A 20045-nucleotide genomic window follows, 5' to 3' on the forward strand; every position below is an offset into this window, starting at 1 on the left:
AGAACAGACAAAAATTGTGTACAATTGTGTCTGGGCTACACAAAAACTGTCACACTGCGGTGACAAGTGATGGGCGGAGGTACACCAAGGACTGAAATATATGGAATGAATTATAATATTGAACTGGACACAGGATATAGACCAACTAAGCTGTATTCCATGCTGCATTCCTTTAAGCAGTACCCTGTATGTAATCCCTAAAGGGCTTTCCGCCTTACTTAAAATTTCTCATCTCATGAGTAGATATGTAAAAAGGTCTTGCACTTTAATAAACCGACATTTACGCCAAAAGGCACACGTCTCAATTGGAGTTCGACTGGTAGGTAAAATAAAATATATACATAGTCACAAAAAAACAAAGGTTACAGGGACGCTATAGTTAGGTTCAGATTTTCAAGTAACTATTACACGTGCCCTAAGGCAACTATAACCGCACCCCCGCACAGTTTTCTCATCAAAATTTTACAACAAATGTTGCAGTGATATTAGCAATGATGTCATAAAAGATGTCATGAGTGATGTAATATGTGGGGTAGTTAGCAGTGCATGGCGAGGACTCGAGTTATAGTTACTTGAGAGAACTCCAACTGCTGAATTTCTATGGTTTTCTGTGTGTAAAATCTGAACCCAACTATAATGTCCCTATAACGTTTTTTGTTTTGTGAATTTCTGTTTCTTTAAATTCTATTTCCTAACTATAACGTCCCAGTAACGTTTGTTTTTTTTAGTGAATTTCTATGACTTTTTAATGCTATTTCCTAACTATAACATTACTGTAGATTTGTTTTTTTTTTCAGTGAATTTCTAGGGTTTAAAGTAAAGTAGTATTTAATTACCATGCATTAATCCGACCGCCGCAGCGTATGGCCAGGGGCTTGCCGCAGGTCCTGGCCTGTGGCCAGGCCCTGTACTGAACACCCCCGCATGTAGCCAACCACATGCTACACAGAGCCTTCAGCCATGAGCAGCAGGGGTTTTGCCACAGGAGGTCCTGGCTTGGGGCCAGGACCTGGGCCAGTCCACCAAAGGCAGCCAACTCAGGATGGGGGCAAGCAGCCCCACTCTCTGGGCCGTACTCAACCCCTGGGGCTCAACACATTTTAAAACCCAGGCTGACTCAGCCAGTTGGTCTTCTGTGTTGTCTCAACTGGAAAATGGCTACTTTTTCAGGAGATCTCTTAATGAGTCTACTTTTCTGTACATAATACTTGCTTGACCTGCGAGCTTTGAATCACTTTTTTTTATTCTACACACTGCACACTCTGCTAGCCTCGCCACCCTGCTTACTCCATGGGGAGTGCTACAAAATCCTAAAAACATCCAAACAGCTCCTCCCACTTAGAGATAGAGCTGTAGGCCTCAACATGATTAGCTGTCATGGTGTGAAGAGAATCCCTATGATGAAGCAGGCCACCTCTGGTGGGTGAGGGATTTATCCAAACAAAAGGAATATTCTTCAGATATTCTAAGTTCTTTATTCGTTCTCAAGGTTAGATCCGGGTATTTCAAGGTGTGAATGATTTACGAGTTGGGAGCCAATACCAGCCGGTTTCTAACCCTTCCCCGGCCCTCCTTTTGTGTTTTGTTTGACACTCATTGATGACTCCATTTCACTTCCTCTTCAACCACCGGTGTGACTCAGATTTGTCAATTCCCAGGAGCCACCTACGCGGGCATCATAAGCCAAAGTCCACACTGAATGACAAACCTGACTTAGGATGAGTGGATGGGAAAAAGTTCCAGATTAGGCATGCGTCGCTTAAAATGTGTTAATGAAACCTATCCATCAAAGAGACAGGAGAATAACATGACAGAAGGGGGCTGTGGTACACATAACGGATTTAAAAAGAGAAAGTAAAACCTTTTTAACTCCAATTAAATATTGAAGGAACAACAAAAACACAACATAGAGTTTTAAACATCACTGAGCTTCACAATCTACTCAACATTTTATCTTCAGCTGAACTCACATGTCTTGAGAAATTAGTGGTGTATATATATGTCAGAAGGCTCGTGCCCACTACCTTTTTTTACTAATCATTTGTGAATTTAAAGTGTACACTCCTCCTTTAATTTTAATCTTGTTTCTGGACTCCCATGTCTCAACAAGGTCAGAAACAGCTTCTGGTACCGCAGAAGACCACAGTGGCACCATCAGTGGGACACCACTCCTGAAATAAATGTCTGTAATTGTGAGATTTCTAATCCTGTAAGAATAGCAAACAGCCCTTAGACCATGGGACCTTCCAATAATGAGATTATCACTGACCAGAGAGGCAGGATCACCTCATAGAAATAGCAAAAGAATAATTAGGGGGGGGGGGGGAAATGGGGAAAGCCAAATGTAAGATATACTTAATTGAAAAGATATACTCAAGCATAAAGGGTCTCAAGACATAGTCGGCCCTGTGAACTCAATAATAACTGCTCGCCTTTAATTTCTATGTGCAGGAGTCAAACACCTCCATGGTTGCATTGCAAAAGTAAAGAACAGTCAACACAGTAACAACTAACAGTGCAAGTGAAGCAATACTAGCAAATCTTTTGTTCTGAATAAATAAGTTAAACTCCCTTACTAATGGTTAGTCCTCAGAAACGTTGGAAAGGTGGGGAAAGGTGGAAAGCTGTAGCCACTCTCTGGAAAGGTCTCTCCGGCTAACCTTGTCACTTCTAGTGAGCAGATGCATCATCCCTCTGCAGCCCTTCCAACCCTCGAAGTATTTGCAGCGATCTCCAAACAAGTCACCTACCCTGAAGGTCCATCAGTACTAGAGGGGTGAACAACAAAATCAACAACTATTCAATCACCTAGATAGGAACAGTTTGTGGTGTTCTCTACATAAATGTGGCATGTGCCTTTATTCCCAGGAAAGGAAGTAACCAGCCTGTGCAGGTCAATAAGACACCAGGTAAAGGACTACACGCCCAAAGTTGAACAGGCTAAGGGATAAAAGAGACACACACTCTATACAGATAGACCCCAAATTTTCCACAGGGTCTAGGTGCCAGCATTCCTCTTCCCATGAACCCATCTAAAGGAAAGACCCTAAGCTCGTTATGCATCTATCTTGCACACCAGACTAGGGCCATTCCAAGGATAGCAAGCCAGGGATGCTAACAACTAGATCAGCAAACTCACAAAAGTAGATAAGGTCTGCAGCAAAGCGCTAAGAGGCCATGTAATTGGCAGGCACTTTATAACAAGCATTTGCAATGCAATAGGTCTCGCATTAGGAAAGTTTGAGCTATTGGTATTGTAAATGACAAATATTTTATTTCTGTGTTGGTTTTGAAAATAGCGAAATTAATAGCTTTGTCATTTACAATGCCAATAGTTTTAACTTTCGCAAATGTGACATTGTATTTACATGACTTAGATGTATTGATATTACAAATAACAATGGCTTTTACTTTTTTAAATAATTAATACTTAAATAAAAGTTATTGTAATTTATAATGGCAATAGCTTAAACTTTTGTAAATAACTTTTGGGAAGATTATGTTAATTGTATTTTATTGTGACGAAAATCCTAGAACAGAAGTGAAATATTAACATTTTTTTGGTGACATTTGTAATAAAGCTTGAAACATTGAGAGAACATATTTGAACCAGTTGTTGAATTGAATTGTTGCACAGAGTAATGCTGTTGCGTTCAGTGGTGCTGAGCGATGCTGTGGCGTTTAGTGGTGCCAAGTGATGCTGTGGCGTTGAGTGGTGCTGTGGCGTTGAGTGGTGCGGAGTGATGCTGTGGCGTTGAGTGGTGCTGTGGCGTTGAGTGGTGCGGAGTGATGCTGTAGCATTGAGTTATGCTGTGGTGCCGAGTGATGCTGCGGTGCCGAGTGATGCTGCGGTGCCGAGTGATGCTGCGGTGCCGAGTGATGCTGCGGTGCCGAGTGATGCTGCGGTGCCGAGTGATGCTGCGGTGCCGAGTGATGCTGCGGTGCCGAGTGATGCTGCGGTGCCGAGTGATGCTGCGGTGCCGAGTGATGCTGCGGTGCCGAGTGATGCTGCGGTGCTGGGGCGTTGAGTGGTGCTGTGGCGTGGAGCGATGCCGTGGCGTGGAGCGATGCCGTGGCGTGGAGCGATGCCGTGGCGTGGAGTGATGCCGTGGCGTGGAGTGATGCCGTGGCGTGGAGTGATGTTGTTGCATGGAGTGGTGCTGTGGCGTGGTGCTGAGGCGTTGAGTGATGCTGTTGCGTTCAGTGGTGCTGTGGCATTCAGTGGTGCTGTGGCATTCAGTGGTGCTGTGGCATTCAGTGGTGCTGTGGCATTCAGTGGTGCTGTGGCATTCAGTGGTGCTGTGGCATTCAGTGGTGCTGTGGCATTCAGTGGTGCTGTGGCATTCAGTGGTGCTGTGGCATTCAGTGGTGCTGTGGCGTTCAGTGGTGCTGTGGCGTTCAGTGGTGCTGTGGCGTTCAGTGGTGCTGTGGCGTTTAGTGGTGCTGTGGCGTTTAGTGGTGCTGTGGCGTTCAGTGGAGGGATCCGTGAGTGGAAGGATGGATCCGTGAGTGGATGGATCTGTGAGTGGATGGATGGATCAGTGAGTGGATGGATGGATCAGTGAGTGGATGGATGGATCAGTGAGTGGATGGATGGATCAGTGAGTGGATGGATGGATCAGTGAGTGGATGGATGGATCAGTGAGTGGATGGATGGATCAGTGAGTGGATGGATGGATCAGTGAGTGGATGGATGGATCAGTGAGTGGATGGATGGATCCGTGAGTGGATGGATTGATCCGTGAGTGGATGGATGGATCCGTGAGTGGATGGATGGATCCGTGAGTGGATGGATGGATGGATGGATGGATCAGTGAGTGGATGGATGGATCAGTGAGGGGATAGATGGATCCGTCAGTGGGGATCAGGGAGTGGATGGATGGATCAGTGAGGGGATAGATGGATCCGTCAGTGGATGGAAGGTTGAATGGATGAATGGATCTATCAGTGAGTGGATGGATGCATGGACGAATGGATGGATGGACGGGGGGGAGTGAGCAGGAGCAAGATGATCAGAACACCAGAAACTGCATCCACTTGAAATAAATGGTGTCCCGTCCGAAAATGTAGTAAGTAATAATGTGAAGGGAGTTGGAATATTGGAAGGTGAACAAGGGGCCCATATTCTTCTCTGGGAGTGGTGACAGCCCTGACTCAAGGCTGCCTTGGAAACTTTAGGGGTCACAGCTGTCTGTTCTTTGAGTGACTTTTCACATTGTACATTTGCAATTTTTTTCTGTTTGTATCTCTTATGTAACTCATGCAATCCAAAGTCCTTATGTAACGCTACTGGTTCTTTTGTAAAGCGCTCTGACACATTCGGGTAATGTTCGCGCTATAGAAAATCGCATTAAATAAAAAATAAAATAAAGAGGGGGGTCTGCGGCTCTATGGGTGCCACAGGGCCCATGAGAGAGGTCTGTCAGTCAGAGGGGCCCCTCTCCACGAGCTCCTGTGCCTGGGGGAGGGGGCGCTCCGGAGCCTGCGGCCGCCCACACTCCGTGCCCCCGGTGGGGCACTGCCGGCGGCTGTGACTCTGTGCCCCCGCCGCACTCACCATCTTCAGCCTCCACTGCTGCCCTAGGTCAGGGCAGGGGGAATCACAGCCCTTCTTCTATGTCTACGCCCTGTCTGATGGTTAGAGAGCTGATTGGCTCTCTGGGGCACGTACGCTGCCTCCGATAGGCTCTTCACAGGCCAGCATCATGGTGTCCCGGTGGAATTACAAGTGTTATCAATAGTATTAAAAATAAAAGTGTTTAATGGCATTACCAAATGTATTAACCATAAAATTAACGCTGAACTTTGGCACTCCGAATACGCGGAACCTTCCCGAAACAACAGTCATGGTATTCACGGCCTCATTGCCTGGCTTTCCTGCCATGGTATGAGAAGTGTCGAACGTGGCAGCCATCTTAGAGTCAGTCGCCTCTTCCGAAATTTAGAAACAGCTGCAACAAAAGACCTTCGCCTGGCGATGGATTTTTGAATGACTTCAGCAGAAGGTTCCACCAAGACCCCCCCACCCCCTTATCTGCACTCCATTTTAACCACCTGTGTACAGCCTACGAGATACTACTAATAACGGTGCGAACCACAACAAATTAAAACCGAGGCGTGAAACGCAAACATACTGGGCAAGGTGCACACCAACGTCGACTGTGGTTCTACGAGGTAATTGGATGATCTGTGGCGCGTGGGGCGGTCCTAGAAAACGTGCGATTGGATTGGTCAGTGGAGTTGGAGCGGGCCAATGAACTTTGAGTCTGGATATGCCCGACAGTCAGGCGATGCTGGAGCTGGAGAAGAACCCAGGACCGGACAGGGGCCGGGAGGAGACGCGCTGAGACGGGCAGCCCAGGTGACAGGCGGCCGGGGAGAGAAGCAGCTGAGGCGGGGATCCGCGGTCACAGGTGAGACCAGGGAAGAATCACATCTTGGTTAAGTTTTAATGAACCCAAGGGCAGGGCTGCGACCTCTCACCCCATAAACCTCTGTGAGTCTGCGTGTCTGTGTGTGCAGGGGAGGGGGGAGGGAGGGGGCGGCAGCAGCGTGTGTATGTGTGCGCGCGCCTGTGTGTGTGTGTGTGTGTGTGCAGGGGGGTGGGGGCTGGCTGTGTGTATGTTTGCGCATGGGAATATGAGGCACGAGAGGGGCACGGCGCCGTGCGCGCCCACGAGGTGAAATCTGCGCTCGTGCCCCTATCGTGTCCACATTCCCAGAAACGGGTGACAATAGTTGTCTTCGCAGACTAAGCAATGCTTCCCATTGCTTGCGTCTAGGCTCGACCTAAAAACAAGTGTAACAACATGACATTCTCACAGGTTATAATCATGAAAAGTAGTAACTTAACCACTTGTCTGCTTTGGAAGGATTGTGCTCAGACCAAGAAATGAGGGGGGGGTGGGGGGGGAGGGCAGCGGGATCTCAGATCTAGCCACTTCTATTCAGCCAGATGAGTGACATGGGCTGATCCCGATACATTATTCTAAATTTGTCCTGGTGTAATCTGCGAGCACCAGGACACATTCGGCAGCCCCGACACTTTGGTAGCTTACTGTTCAGAGCAGACTGTCTTATTTTCACTACCAGCTGGGCACCAAAAGTAAAAGCAAATTTTAAAGGGCCATCAGCTCACCTCTTGGTCAGCATCATCCTAGCTGGGCGCTATATGGATCCTAACACCAACACGCAAACGAAATGGAGTGAAACAAAGGGACAACGTTTGTTATCACTAGACATATACTTAAATCATAGTTTCTCTTAAGTTAGGTTTTTTTTTGTATCTACAATATATGTATGCAATGAAAGAATGTCAGACATATCTGTCTGTGTGTGTGATCACACAAATAACGTTTTAAGTGGCACCTACCTATTATATATATTTTTTATACAGGTACTCATCCCAATCACATGCACACATTTAACAGAGATAAAACACACACACATTATACAGACTCAAATCACATGCACATACATTATACAGAGACAAATCACATACACACATTATACAGAGACAAATCACATACACACATTATAAAGAGACAAATCACATGCACACATTATAAAGAGACAAATCACATGCACACATTATACACAGCCTTGTGCTTTTGCCGCTGGAGTCTGCAGGGAAACGGACCTAGCTATCTCCATGATCTTCTTGTCCCCCATAATCTGACACGTCACCTCAGATCAACGGGGGCTCACTTGGTTAAAGTCCCTAAAATCCAAAGAGTAAGAACAGGTGCACATTCGTTTGGTTGTTTGCCAGCCAAAAACTGGAATGCATTACCTCTTGCCCTTCGAGTAGAGGCACCGAAGAATACTTTCCGAAAAAGATTGAAAACTTGGCTCTTCCAGCTCTGAGATTTTGTGTTCGTATTGCCCCCGTTTTACTGTTCTCTGCCTCTTTAGGCCATTTTTTACGTAGTGGTTCCTAGCGCGGTGACATACCAGCTGGTGTTACCAGGCGCTTTATAAATGATTTTATTATTAATAATATATCATACAAGTGTGCTAATCAACTACAGGAACTGTTACTTAATTTAAAAAGGGTGACAAGGCGAATTAGTCACTTATCGTTACTAGTAGACATCACATGTTAAGAGTGCATGGTCAGGAGAAACACAAAATCAGGAATTAAAAAAATGTAAGACAGTGGCTGGATTGTCTGTAAAACGGGATTACTATCCAAAGGAAACTTTTTTAGCAACCTTCGGGAAAAAAAGGCAGTTTGAGTAAAATAAAAATAAAAAAGTTCTAGGCTTATGCCTTGCAGTTTGCAAACACCTCATTGATGCTGCTTCATAGCTCACTGAGCTATATCAGAAGTACTGTAACGTGTGACTTGCAAGTAACAAAAGGGTCACTGTGTTATAAGCAGTAACTCTTATATCCCTGAAATACAAATCTGTGATCTGCATGCTAACATGTATGCTTTGCAGCAGGTCCATTAACCCTCCCTTCTACTTTACACACCAAAACATTGGCTAGACAAAACATATATCTACTAACCATCAAATGCATTAGCCAAGAGTTATCTTACCGTTCAGCAGCGGTTGCTTCACGAGGGTGGGGGGGGTCGCCCCCCTCCGCCTACTGCGAGCTACGCAGGAAAAAATAAAACGGCACTGAAAAGACTTCATTGCTATTTTATTTTTTACCGCTGTGTGCGCTGTAGCAGAGACAGCCTCAAGCCCAGGGACATGCTGGACCTGTTCTATGCTGCTGATTGGCCGGAGAGGATAGGAGCAGTGGCTGGCTGGATGCTCCAAAGTGTGCATGTCACTCTTGCCGTCTGTCTTGAGCCGGCCAAAGTGACATGCGCACTTTGACGCACTCCACCCAGCTTGCTGATTGGGTGGAGACCAAGCACAGGTCTTCAGGGCCTGAAGTAGTGTACAGCCAATGTGCTCCATCCAATACTGGCAACGCTTTCATGCTGGCTACCAGCATGAGAGCAGCAACAGGATTTGTTATGGGAATTGAGGAGACCGAGCAGAACACAAAGCGAGGAGGGCATTGGAGTCGAGCAGCAAGCAAGGTAAGTGGATATTTTTTCCTTTTTATTTACACTCACCTTGCTTGCATGCTCCTACCCACCATCCATTTGCCCTCCCCTAGTCTTACTAATTGCCAGCAGCCATTGTTACCATTGTTATTATGCCATGAAAATTGCCGGAAACACACAAAGCTCAGCAGCTGGTGCTTTAACCCCAAAAATATATTTTAAAATGAAGCCCGTTTGTGATCAATTAAGTAAGCCAAAGCAGATCTACTGTCACGTTCGACCTGATGCTGATTTTTGACGCAAAGTTTATCAAAATAAACGTATAAGTTAACTGTCAAACTCTACCCTCGTCACTCCACCCCCTTTCCACTGACACACCTTGATCCCCAATTTATGGGTTCTAGGAGTAAATCTTTTCCAATACCAGCGGCGGACTGTGCTGCTTCACCGAAGTGTCAAACACAAACTGATGGATGGAATGTTTGGATGAAACGATTGGCAATGGCTCGGGCTACTTTCCAATCCATAGTTTTTTGCTCACCATGCCACCTCAGTTTGGACCTAGCCATATGCAAATAAGTTTAGACACAAGCAACCCGAGACCCATGTAGCCATAGTTAGGGCTCACCATGAGCACAGAACCCATGTCTGGGCATACCGGTCACACTTAGGGCGTCAAAAACAAAGCGATGGATGGAATGCTTGGCTGATATTTATTCAAGCATTCCATCCATCATTTTTGTGTATACTTCAGTGTGTCACCCAAAGTGGGACCAGTATGCACATAGACGGGCACATTGTGCATACTATGCCACTGGAAACAAGCTACACCTGACCGATGAGCCCTAACTAGGGTGAAACCGGTCCTAGATTGATTGCCGTCTGGTTCAGGCAGCCAGGGTGGGACGGTTCCCACTGGAGCAGGATCAAGACAGGTTTGCATATGGATGGGTCCAAACTGAGGTGGCATGGTATGCAAAATAATGATGGACTAGGATGGGGCACGAGCACCAGTTGAGGAGATGGATTCAAGCATTCCATCCATCACTGTTTTGTATACTTTAGTGACACTAAGCCAGACCAGTGAGGCCAGGTGCGGGTGCAAAGCACACCGTGCCACTGAAAGCAAGCTATACTGGGATGATGAGCCCTAACTAGGGAGAAACCAATCCTAGTTGGCTAGTAATCTAGTTCCGGGAGGCCTGACAATTCGGGCTGGACTGTTCCCATTGGAGCAGGGCCAAGACTGATTTGCATATGGCTGGGTCTAAACTGATGTGGAATGGTATACAAAATAACGTTGGCTTGGAATGCGGCTCTAAAGTAACAGTCAGTGGCTGCGATAATAGCATTCCATCCAGCACTTTTTGCACACTTTAGTGCAACACTGACGTGTGCCAGTTACTTTGGGACCACCGTATATTGCACACTACAATGTGCATGCGCAGCCCTTCCACCGTAAACTGCACACTACAGCATAGGTGCTCAGCCCTACCACCGTATACTGCGCACTACAGCATAGGTGCTCAGCCCTACCGCCGTATACTGCGCACTACAGCATACGTGCGCTGCACTTTATTTCACAATTACTTCAAAAGTAGACCTGTCCAGGCCGGCCACGCTCAGAAAACTACTCTGAACTGCACCTTGGCACGCAAGGATTATTACTCAGGTATGTAGCGAGTGACTGCAGGAAACGGCCTCAGGGCGCTTGTATCCGAGCCACTACTCGGCCTCTCGCAGCCGCGGCAGATGTGACTCTTGCCTCGGCTAGAGCTGGGGGGGGGGGAGCAGATATACTGCGACTTGTGAAGAGAGAGGTAAATCACCCACTGTAATGGAGCATTCGCTTCAAATGGGGAACTAAAGTCCGCTTTGCTAGCGCCAAGAATCCCGTGGTGATCCCGTGCGTGCGCTATCAGTATCTCTAACACAACAGAGCGTCCCCCCTCCCTCTTCTGGCTGCTGGGGGGCGGTGACATGACTGCTTGGGAGTTCTTGGTGATGTTGTAAGTGCCAAGAATGGGCAAAACTGCGGTAGCAGGCGCTATATAAAATACAAACAACGAGGTCATTTTAATATGGGCTAGTTTGCGGAACAGTTAGGAATATGTGTTCCCGGTTTATGGGTGACAGGAACACTTTGGGCCACCATCAGTCAGAGATATTGTGAACCCCGTTTTTCCCCTCATTCCTGGCACACTCCTCAACAAATTCCAAGCGATTTCGACACTACAGGAGCAGGGGTGGGAGGGGAGGGAATGCACACGTTTTAGAATGCGTATTTCAAGCAGAGCTACATAAAACGAGAATTGATGCTGGCTCGTGAACAAAATGCATCCCACACTGGCCCTCAAATCCAGCCAGTGGCCAACAAAAATATATATATATATATATAAATCGTTTAAACCTCAAACTGAGATAATGGAGTTTGCAAACATGACAGCAACTGCAGATAAGAAGGCCGCTCTCTTCCAGTAAGGCCTCCTCCCTGCATCGAAAAGTCCCACCCTGTTGCGCAAACCTCTCCACCTCCTAGAGGGAACCTCACACCAGGATCCCTGCCTGCACGTGCACTCACGTGCAGCCCTGGCTGACAACAAAATGTGCATTTCTTTACTCGTGAATACACGAAGGTGATTCTTATGCTTGCGTCACAAAGCGCGAATATTCACGCTGACCTGACCATTATGTTGCGTGTTTAACTAAAAGACAAGGATTCTAACCCGCGTTTCCCCCACATCGTGTTATCTTGGGTAATGTACTCCCCGTTTCTCCACATTGTGTGATCCTGGGTACATTATTTTATCTTTCGGTCACGGTTCGTTGCATTAACAAGCCACCGGTCATTATTTACGTACAGCATAGACAAACCACAAAGTTGCACCGAGTATACATTCCATTAGAGGGACATAAACAAACACTTTACTTATGATTTTGTTCCAGTAACCCAGCACGCCACACTTAGTGTTACAAATACATTCTGGTCATCTTGTATTTTGTTTATTGTCAATAACTGTGAATTCAGTTTTACAATTCCAAAAGATGTTTAACAAAATGCGGGTTAGTGACTTTGTTGCCTGCTCCTGAAGGAAAACACCGGCATTCTAATCCCAGCTCCATTGGTCAGTCACAAAATCTGTGTGATCCTGTGATATTTACTTCATGTTGTCTCACATGACTATGATTTTGAAACGGGCTGACAACACGATAACTAAGCTGCATGTGCATACAAGTGAGTGCTTACTTTCAGTGTGGGTTGTTATGCTTGCTACACAAGTCTGCTCTCACAAGCTGTCACAATGAAGGAAACTGCCAGACAATACAATTCATTTTGCTATGTATTTCAGGCCTACACAAAACAGTGGCCAAACATAATGTATTATATTGGCAATAGAACGAAAACTGACATACTCGAATTTGTGGGCGATATAAACCCGAAATGGCTGTATCCAGCTTCGTTTAATTAAAAACGGGTTCTGAAAATACACTTTGGTAAAAAGGGGAGGGGGACATGTCTTATAGAACACAACGGGTTCTGAAAATACACTTTGGTAAAAAGGGGAGGGGGACATGTCGTATAGAACAAAACCTCTTCTTTCAATCTTGAAAATAGTTTCATTTGGAAGTAAATAAAAAGAAAACCCAATCTGAAATGTTGTTATCTCCACTGTTCGACAAAAAAACATATCAAAACTACCCCAAAATACCACTCATTGGCCCCAAAACTGTACACTTGGAACTACAACATTCTTCTATCTACAAGATCCTTCTGTACTGAGCTAGTGATCAAAAAGTGAGACTGGTCTACAAAACTAGTTTAATTTTTGGGAATGTGCCATTACTGAACGCCAATCTACCCACTCTCGGGTATACCCAGCCATGCCCCTCGTTCAGAAACCGTAGATGCCCTCGGGGGAACCTAGAAAGCCCCCACCCACCCCCTACAGAATTTAACGCAGCTGTTTGTTTGGGAAGTAAAACGTCTGAGACTGATGTAAAAGAGTCACTCACTTGTTCCCCTAAAATGTCTTTTCTTTGACCCTCATTTCATTTCAATTTCCGGACTGGAGCCTCGTGAGTCCTCTTGCGGATGGGGAAGAAAGGAGGGATATTGCACCCCAAAGGCACTAGAGATGCATACACCCCCTGAAACGATCCACTTTAGAAGGAACAATCGTGACGCTGACGCACAACACTTTTTCTTTTTTATGCTACTTATACTGGTCCTCTTTCAGCATGCTACTCAGCTCAATACTACTTAAGAAAGTTCAATTCGATTCCCAGTCACGATCATAGGTAACAAAAAAATAATAGACTACGTACATAGCACAAACACAAACTGAAATGTTTACACGCAGGTCTCAGCCGCAGGTACATGACTCCACTGAGCTGTCCAGTCCGCACCGGGCGGCCCTTTCTTTAGCTGTCTAAACATTGGAGGTGTGAAGTTGAAAGGTTTCGGACACAGACACTGAGCCAAGCATTGCATCAATATCAAAGCCGAGAAGTCCAAGCACCCGGAAGCAGCCTTGTGCTGAACGCAGCGCTAGACAAAACTCACAATAACAATCTTGGAGTAGGGCTCATAACCAGGAGTTTCATAAGTTTCTCTTATCTTACTTTTGTGAAAATGTATTAAAGCTCAAACACTTCAAAACCACTTCATTCTAGGCGCTGTGTCTCGCCGCAAGATCTTGCCAGTTCAATGCCACGCGATCGGGGTCGGATGCCAAGTGGAGCAGTTTTCTATTCTGCAGTGTGGGAAACGACTTTCATAGCTGTGCAGGGTATCTGCCAAGTCTGCATAGCTTGGCTGTGGATGAGAGGGGGAGGGGGCAGCTAGACTTCAGCATGACACTTGTAAACAAGAGACACCATGATCCACGGCTGCCCTAAAAAAAGTTTGTCACTGTATTCCAACCTGTCCCCTAATCCCTCACTTCCTCCCATATACTCTCCGAATCCATCACAACACTCTCTCACATTACTCCAGTCACACACAGCCCCCCAAATCCCCTAGAGGACACCCCACCACCCCCGTTTATGCTCACACTTCAGGTTGTCACTTTTCACATCTCCATAGCGCCTTGCTGATCAGCCTCCCTTCTAGGTTCTCTAGGCGCCCACAGCTGGCTTCCAAGACTCCTCACTGCACCCCACATCACCTCATCCACATCCTGTCTGCACCCCTCACCTGTCCACACATCTCTCACATGCACCCCTGCACTGTACCCCTGAATCCCTCCTGCACACTCTCCCTGCACCCCCACACCTCCCTGCACCCCCCCCAGGCGCCCTGCTGCCACCCTGAAACTGACAGGGAAGTGACTTGTTACCATGTAGCTGAAAAGTGAGCAGCGGCGGATCCCGTATCAGCCCCTGAGTGGCAGGGCAGACACGGGGGGAAGTTAGGGGGGCAGTCCGGGGCGGGGGAACCCCCAAAGGAACAGAGGGGCTTCTTACCGGAGCGAGGAGTCCTCGGGCAGGCCTGGGGAGTCTCCAGAAAGTGCCGAATAAGCCAGAAAGGGGGAAAAAAGCAGCGTGTCAGGGAGGGTTTGTCACAAGCTTTTGAGGAGGAAAGAGCCGCCCCTCCCCTTCTCTATCCGAGACCTGCCAAGTCCGGCTGCTAGAGCGCGCGCCACCACCTGTGAAAAGACACCCAAAACATGCAGGCCTCGGGAAAAGACGCGAGCGGGCTAAACAATGTGAAGCAAAAGTTTATTCAGAGCATGCACTTCACCACCGCCACATGTGTGGGCGACCAGCACAGGGAGCTGGTTGTTCCAGGTCAGGTGTGCGGTTCCACCGTGTACAGTTGGATACTTGAAGATCTATTTTTCTCCAATACTAAGGGAAAAGCGCAAGCACAAAAAAATGCAAATGCAAAAACGAAAGTGGCGGATAAACTATTTCCCTGATGCAATACAAGTTCAGATACTGTTTTAATTGTAAATACATACTTTCAAATACCGACCAAATTAGACAAAACAAGATCAAATTATTGATTTTTCGCTCCAATCGTTTAAAATAGTGCTAACCAGATATGCCTTATTTTATACTGGCTTATTATAACAAGCGGTGGAAGTGCATTAACAAGTATGGGAACTGTGATGTTGCATGCAATGGGGGCGTGGTCAGTAAAGAGTGGGGCGGGGTCAAAGGTGTGACTAATTAAACTAAATATTCTATAAGATTTTTTTGGTCTTTAACCTGCAGGTAACTACATATAAGAGAACGCAGCATAAATGAAAAATAGAGACAATTCAAGATAATCAGTGAAACACACTACATAATACATTATGCAACCTCTATGGGAACTGTGATGTTGCATGCAATGGGGGCGTGGTCAGTAAAGTGTGGGGCGGGGTCAAAGGTGTGACTAATTAAACTAAATATTCTATAAGATTTTTTTAGTCTTTAACCTGCAGGTAACTACATATAAAACAACGCAGCATAAATGAAAAATAGAGACAATTCAAGATAATCAGTGAAACACACTACATAATACATTATGCAACCTCTATTAGTGCAGTGCAGAGGTCAGTGTGGTTGTAACCAGAGGGACAAAGAATTGAGTCTTAGTTGGTACAGTGGAGAATAGTGACGTGACTGGTGTATATTTAATCCTAAGAGTCTGTGACAGAAAGCACTGTGAATTTGTAAGTCATTATTTTAAACGTGCATTACACATATTAAAACATAGGCTGCTACGAAGTGCACTAAAAGGTTTAAGATATTCATCATATTATATAATATAGATTTTACTAATACCCAGGCAGTGCGTAGTGCAATTACAGCTGTGCCTTAATAGCTCAGCCAGGGGCGGCTCCTCTGTAATGGCGTCGGAGTGTTGCCCCAATAATAAAACAATAATAAAACTTTGTTAAAATCTTTTTATTTATCTCTTTCTGAGCTACTTACATAAGACAGGAGGGGCGGGGCTGGACTGAGGCAGGGAAGAGTACTGTGCACTTATAAGTGCGCATGTGTGTTTGGCCAGCCGTCTAAAGCCGGCCAAGCACAAATGCGCACTTATGTTTCTGCAACCCAGCTATACTATATATAGCGCTTAGATACCCCGGGGTGATAAAGCGCTCTATAAGCTTATGATAACATAACATAACATAACATACTGTTTAGCTGGTTTGGAGAAACCTTACAGGCTCCCAGGCACCGTCTGAGCGGCAAACGAGGTTGCTCAGACCTATCCTGGAGCCGCTGTCATGCTAGAGCCTTCAGGCCCATCCACTTCCGGGATAAGAGGAGCAGGAGGAGCGAGGCGGCCAGCAGCTGGAGCAGAGCGGGCAGCACGCAAGTGATTTTTAAAAAATGTCCCAATCTCACCTGTATCCCACTCCCGACGCCCTACTGGTTGGATTGGCGGCAGCCACCAGTGAGCTCAGCTTATAACTCCAGTGCACTACTAATCAAAAATAATAAATCTGTGTCATGAGAAGCTTCAGGTGATTTAATCAATTAAAGCAGATACTGGCTCCCAAGCACCTTTTACATTTTTATATTACCATTTGTGTACATTTACCATTTTTTGCAGGCAAGCAGGCGCCCTGGCAAGAAGACTTGTTTCTCTTTTAGCTGTCTGCCTGCCTTCAGTTTCAGAGCACAGGAGGTTCCCTGCCTTACACTTCAGCGGAATTAATCAGCCGGGCCCAATGTTTTTTCACAAAAAGTAGGGGAACTGTTTTTCTTAAATTAAAAAAGCATGGGCATGTTATTCTTCTGTGATCCCGCCCACTTCGACCTCTGATTACAACACTTACCGACATTTGTAAACACCAAAGAGGAAATTTAAAAACTGAAATAGTGAGAATTCTGTTTGTCCACTGACTTGAATGGATGGGAGTGAGGACAACATGTGTTGCGAATGAACCAGTATTTAGTACGAAATATTCACTGATGGCATCCCGCAGCTCTGCCTGAAAGACCACATCATGTAATGCATTTTCAGGAAAGTGCCTTTGTCCACTCGACCCTCCAGAGTCTGGGATTTTTAACAGCAGCTTAACAGGGCATGGTCAGAGAGAGTGCGGAGTAGATGAGTTATATCTGTCATCCACATAATTACCCCCTGGGAGATGAGCCAATAATCTATGTGGATCCATATTTTATGGGGGTCACAATAGAATGTGCAGTCTGTGTTCTTAGTGTGGGGGGCACCCCATAAATTAGTCAACTGGTAAAATGTATTTGAGCTTGTAAAGCGCACTGCTACCCGTCCGTAGGTTTCCTGGCGCTGTATAACTCTGGGGAACCCGTCCTGGCTTTCCCTGTGGGATGGTCCCTGCTGGGAGTCCCCAAGGTGGAGCCAGGCATCCCCGGAATTGATGGGGCCGTTGTGGAGATTAGGCAAGTTAATGCCCAGAGTTGCCGAGTGGAACCCCTGATTAGAGTAAGCACCGAAGCGAGAATTATCGAGTCCGCTGACCCAAGTCCACGACCCTGCTGCGACGGGAATTGAACCCTGGTCCCGGGCCGACTTCTGCTCCTGGGTCTGCCGCCTCTAACCAGTGAGCCACACTACTCTACTCCACTAAAAGACTATGATGTTCTGTAGTCACAAGGTGACCCAGAAGAATCTATGACCGGGTTATAAACTATGTTAAGATCACCTCCCATCAAGACAAAATCTGCGACGGTTCGACCCATTGCCACAGATAGATCCTGAAAAAACTAGGGGAGTCTATTTATTTATTTAAAAAAGTTTTATATAGCGCTGGCTAGACCCGGAGGTATCAGAGCGCTTTACATAAGGTTCCACAGAAATTATGGGTATCAAACAAGGGGAATAAAAGTGGACGATTTTTAATGGGGTCCAATGTACTCGTCCTAGGCAGCAGCAAACAAAGAGTATTGTACAGAGTTCCCCAGTGGGAGCTAGTGGTTTAGCTCAGTTAGTCTTTTCTCTCATTAGTTATAAAGGGATAAGTGCATGGTGTAGACCCTTTTCAGAATATAAGGATACCTCACACAGGTTACCGACAGGACAACAACTGTTGTCCCAGCCGATGGCCGTCCAGCGTCATCATCGGTATCCTGCTCCTACGGCAGGCTGGCGGTGCAATGCCCGTCGGGCAGCAAGGGGAGCTGCACTTTAGTGGAGATCTTTTATTCCGAGCCAACGGGTGTGTGTGTGTGAGGGGCCTAAAAAGTGCAATAGTGAGCATGGGGGTGTGTGTGTCTAAAAAAAGTCAGTCGAGTCCATTGGGAATTATTTTAATGGTCAGGCTCGCTGCTTTATTAAAAATAAGGGGTATTAAGGAGTGATGGGCAATGGGACCAATCCTTATTCAACCCTTGATGTGAATGCGGTCGACATGTTTCTTGCCATAAGGGCAATTCGTCAGGACCTTAGTGCTCATATGATTGCTGGAATCCTCTTAACTAAGAGTAAGCTGGCTGTCCTGACTTCGGTTCGCCGTGGGATGGGTAGGTGCTGAGATGCCTGCCATCAGCGACCTTTGAGGAACTCCTCACTCGCTGCTGGCCCCACCTGGACAGCTCGTGAGGCCTTCAGGAGAAATCACAACGGTTCCCAGGAGGTCCCTCGCATGGAACCATTTCTGTACGACACTACACAGGTCGTATATCGGGGTACTCTTAGTTAAGAGGATTCCAGCAATCATATGAGCACTAAGGTCCTGACGAATTGCCCTTATGGCAAGAAACATGTCGACCGCATTCACATCAAGGGTTGAATAAGGATTGGTCCCATTGCCCATCACTCCTTAATACCCCTTATTTTTAATAAAGCAGCGAGCCTGACCATTAAAATAATTCCCAATGGACTCGACTGACTTTTTTTAGACACACACACCCCCATGCTCGCTATTGCACTTTTTAGGCCTCTCACACACACACACCCGTTGGCTCGGAATAAAAGATCTCCACTAAAGTGCAGCTCCCCTTGCTGCCCGACGGGCATTGCACCGCCAGCCTGCCGTAGGAGCAGGATACCGATGATGACGCTGGACGGCCATCGGCTGGGACAACAGTTGTTGTCCTGTCGGTAACCTGTGTGAGGTATCCTTATATTCTGAAAAGGGTCTACACCATGCACTTATCCCTTTATAACTAATGAGGGAAAAGACTAACTGAGCTAAACCACTAGCTCCCACTGGGGAACTCTGTACAATACTCTTTGTTTGCTCCACAGAAATTATAAAATGACTTCAGTTACACATTACATCAGTTACTAGAAAAACATTTCAAGAGTGTAGAAGACGAAATAAATGGAGTTTAGAAGGGTAAGTGGGTGAGGTAAAGGGGTAGGAGTGAGATAGAATGGAGAGACGAAGGAGGGTCTGCCAAAGTCCGGCTGGGTAGGTGACGACCGAGGGGGAAGTTCACAGTCCATCTCCTCTTTAGCTTTCAGGTAGCTCCTCCAATAGGACTGTTTTGCCTGCTAGTGTAGAAGTGAGTCCAAGAATCTCACTACCCCCATCAGTTCCCCAGCAGCTCAGCGGTGCTCTGCGCCGCCTCGCGTCCAGCCATCCCTCCTGTGCAGGGTTCGAGCCTGCCCTGCTCTCCTCTCCTTGAGGGCCGATCACCGCATGATCAATGCTTTTGCCCGGTGCTGCACTCGCTCTCTGCTGGTATCCTGCCTGGTACTTCCTTCTGTTATCTTTTATTATCTCCTTCTGTTCTGGTTATTTTATTTTAACTATCTGTCTGCCACTGTACTTTTTCTTGTTTCCATTCTGCTCCCCCTCGTATTTTCCCGCCGTTCTCGCCGCTATCCCTGACCCTCCCCACCCGCTCACTCCCACCTCCCAGCTGCTCGTCCCTCCCCCCTCCCCTCCAATGGCGACCGCTGTGCGGTCGCGCCGCTGGTGTGCCGAAGGCGTGCCTAAGGCAAGCCCGTCTGCACCCGTCCGCGCCTGGACCGCGCCCAGTGCCAGACCCCCTGGTCCCTGCGAACTCCACAACCTCCGTCTTCGCTACGATGCCAGCACCCTCCACGCACTCAACACTGGACGATCACACACCTGCTTCCTGACCGCCCGAAGCGCACCCA

At 46.7% G+C, this 20045-nt stretch overlaps 1 protein-coding gene across 1 annotated transcript in view; it reads right to left on the reverse strand.

The window, feature by feature from the left end:
* NEK6 (NIMA related kinase 6) overlaps positions 1–14676 on the reverse strand; it is a 663914-nt gene extending 649238 nt beyond the window's left edge. The window contains exon 1 of the mRNA XM_078641833.1: positions 14477–14676. The gene's annotated coding sequence lies outside the window, so the exon portion shown is untranslated. The remainder of the gene's footprint in view (positions 1–14476) is intronic.
* Between the last annotated feature and the right edge of the window lie 5369 nt (positions 14677–20045).

Source organism: Lissotriton helveticus, chromosome 5_1 (assembly GCF_964261635.1).
Source record: "Lissotriton helveticus chromosome 5_1, aLisHel1.1, whole genome shotgun sequence".
NCBI lineage: Eukaryota > Metazoa > Chordata > Amphibia > Caudata > Salamandridae > Lissotriton > Lissotriton helveticus.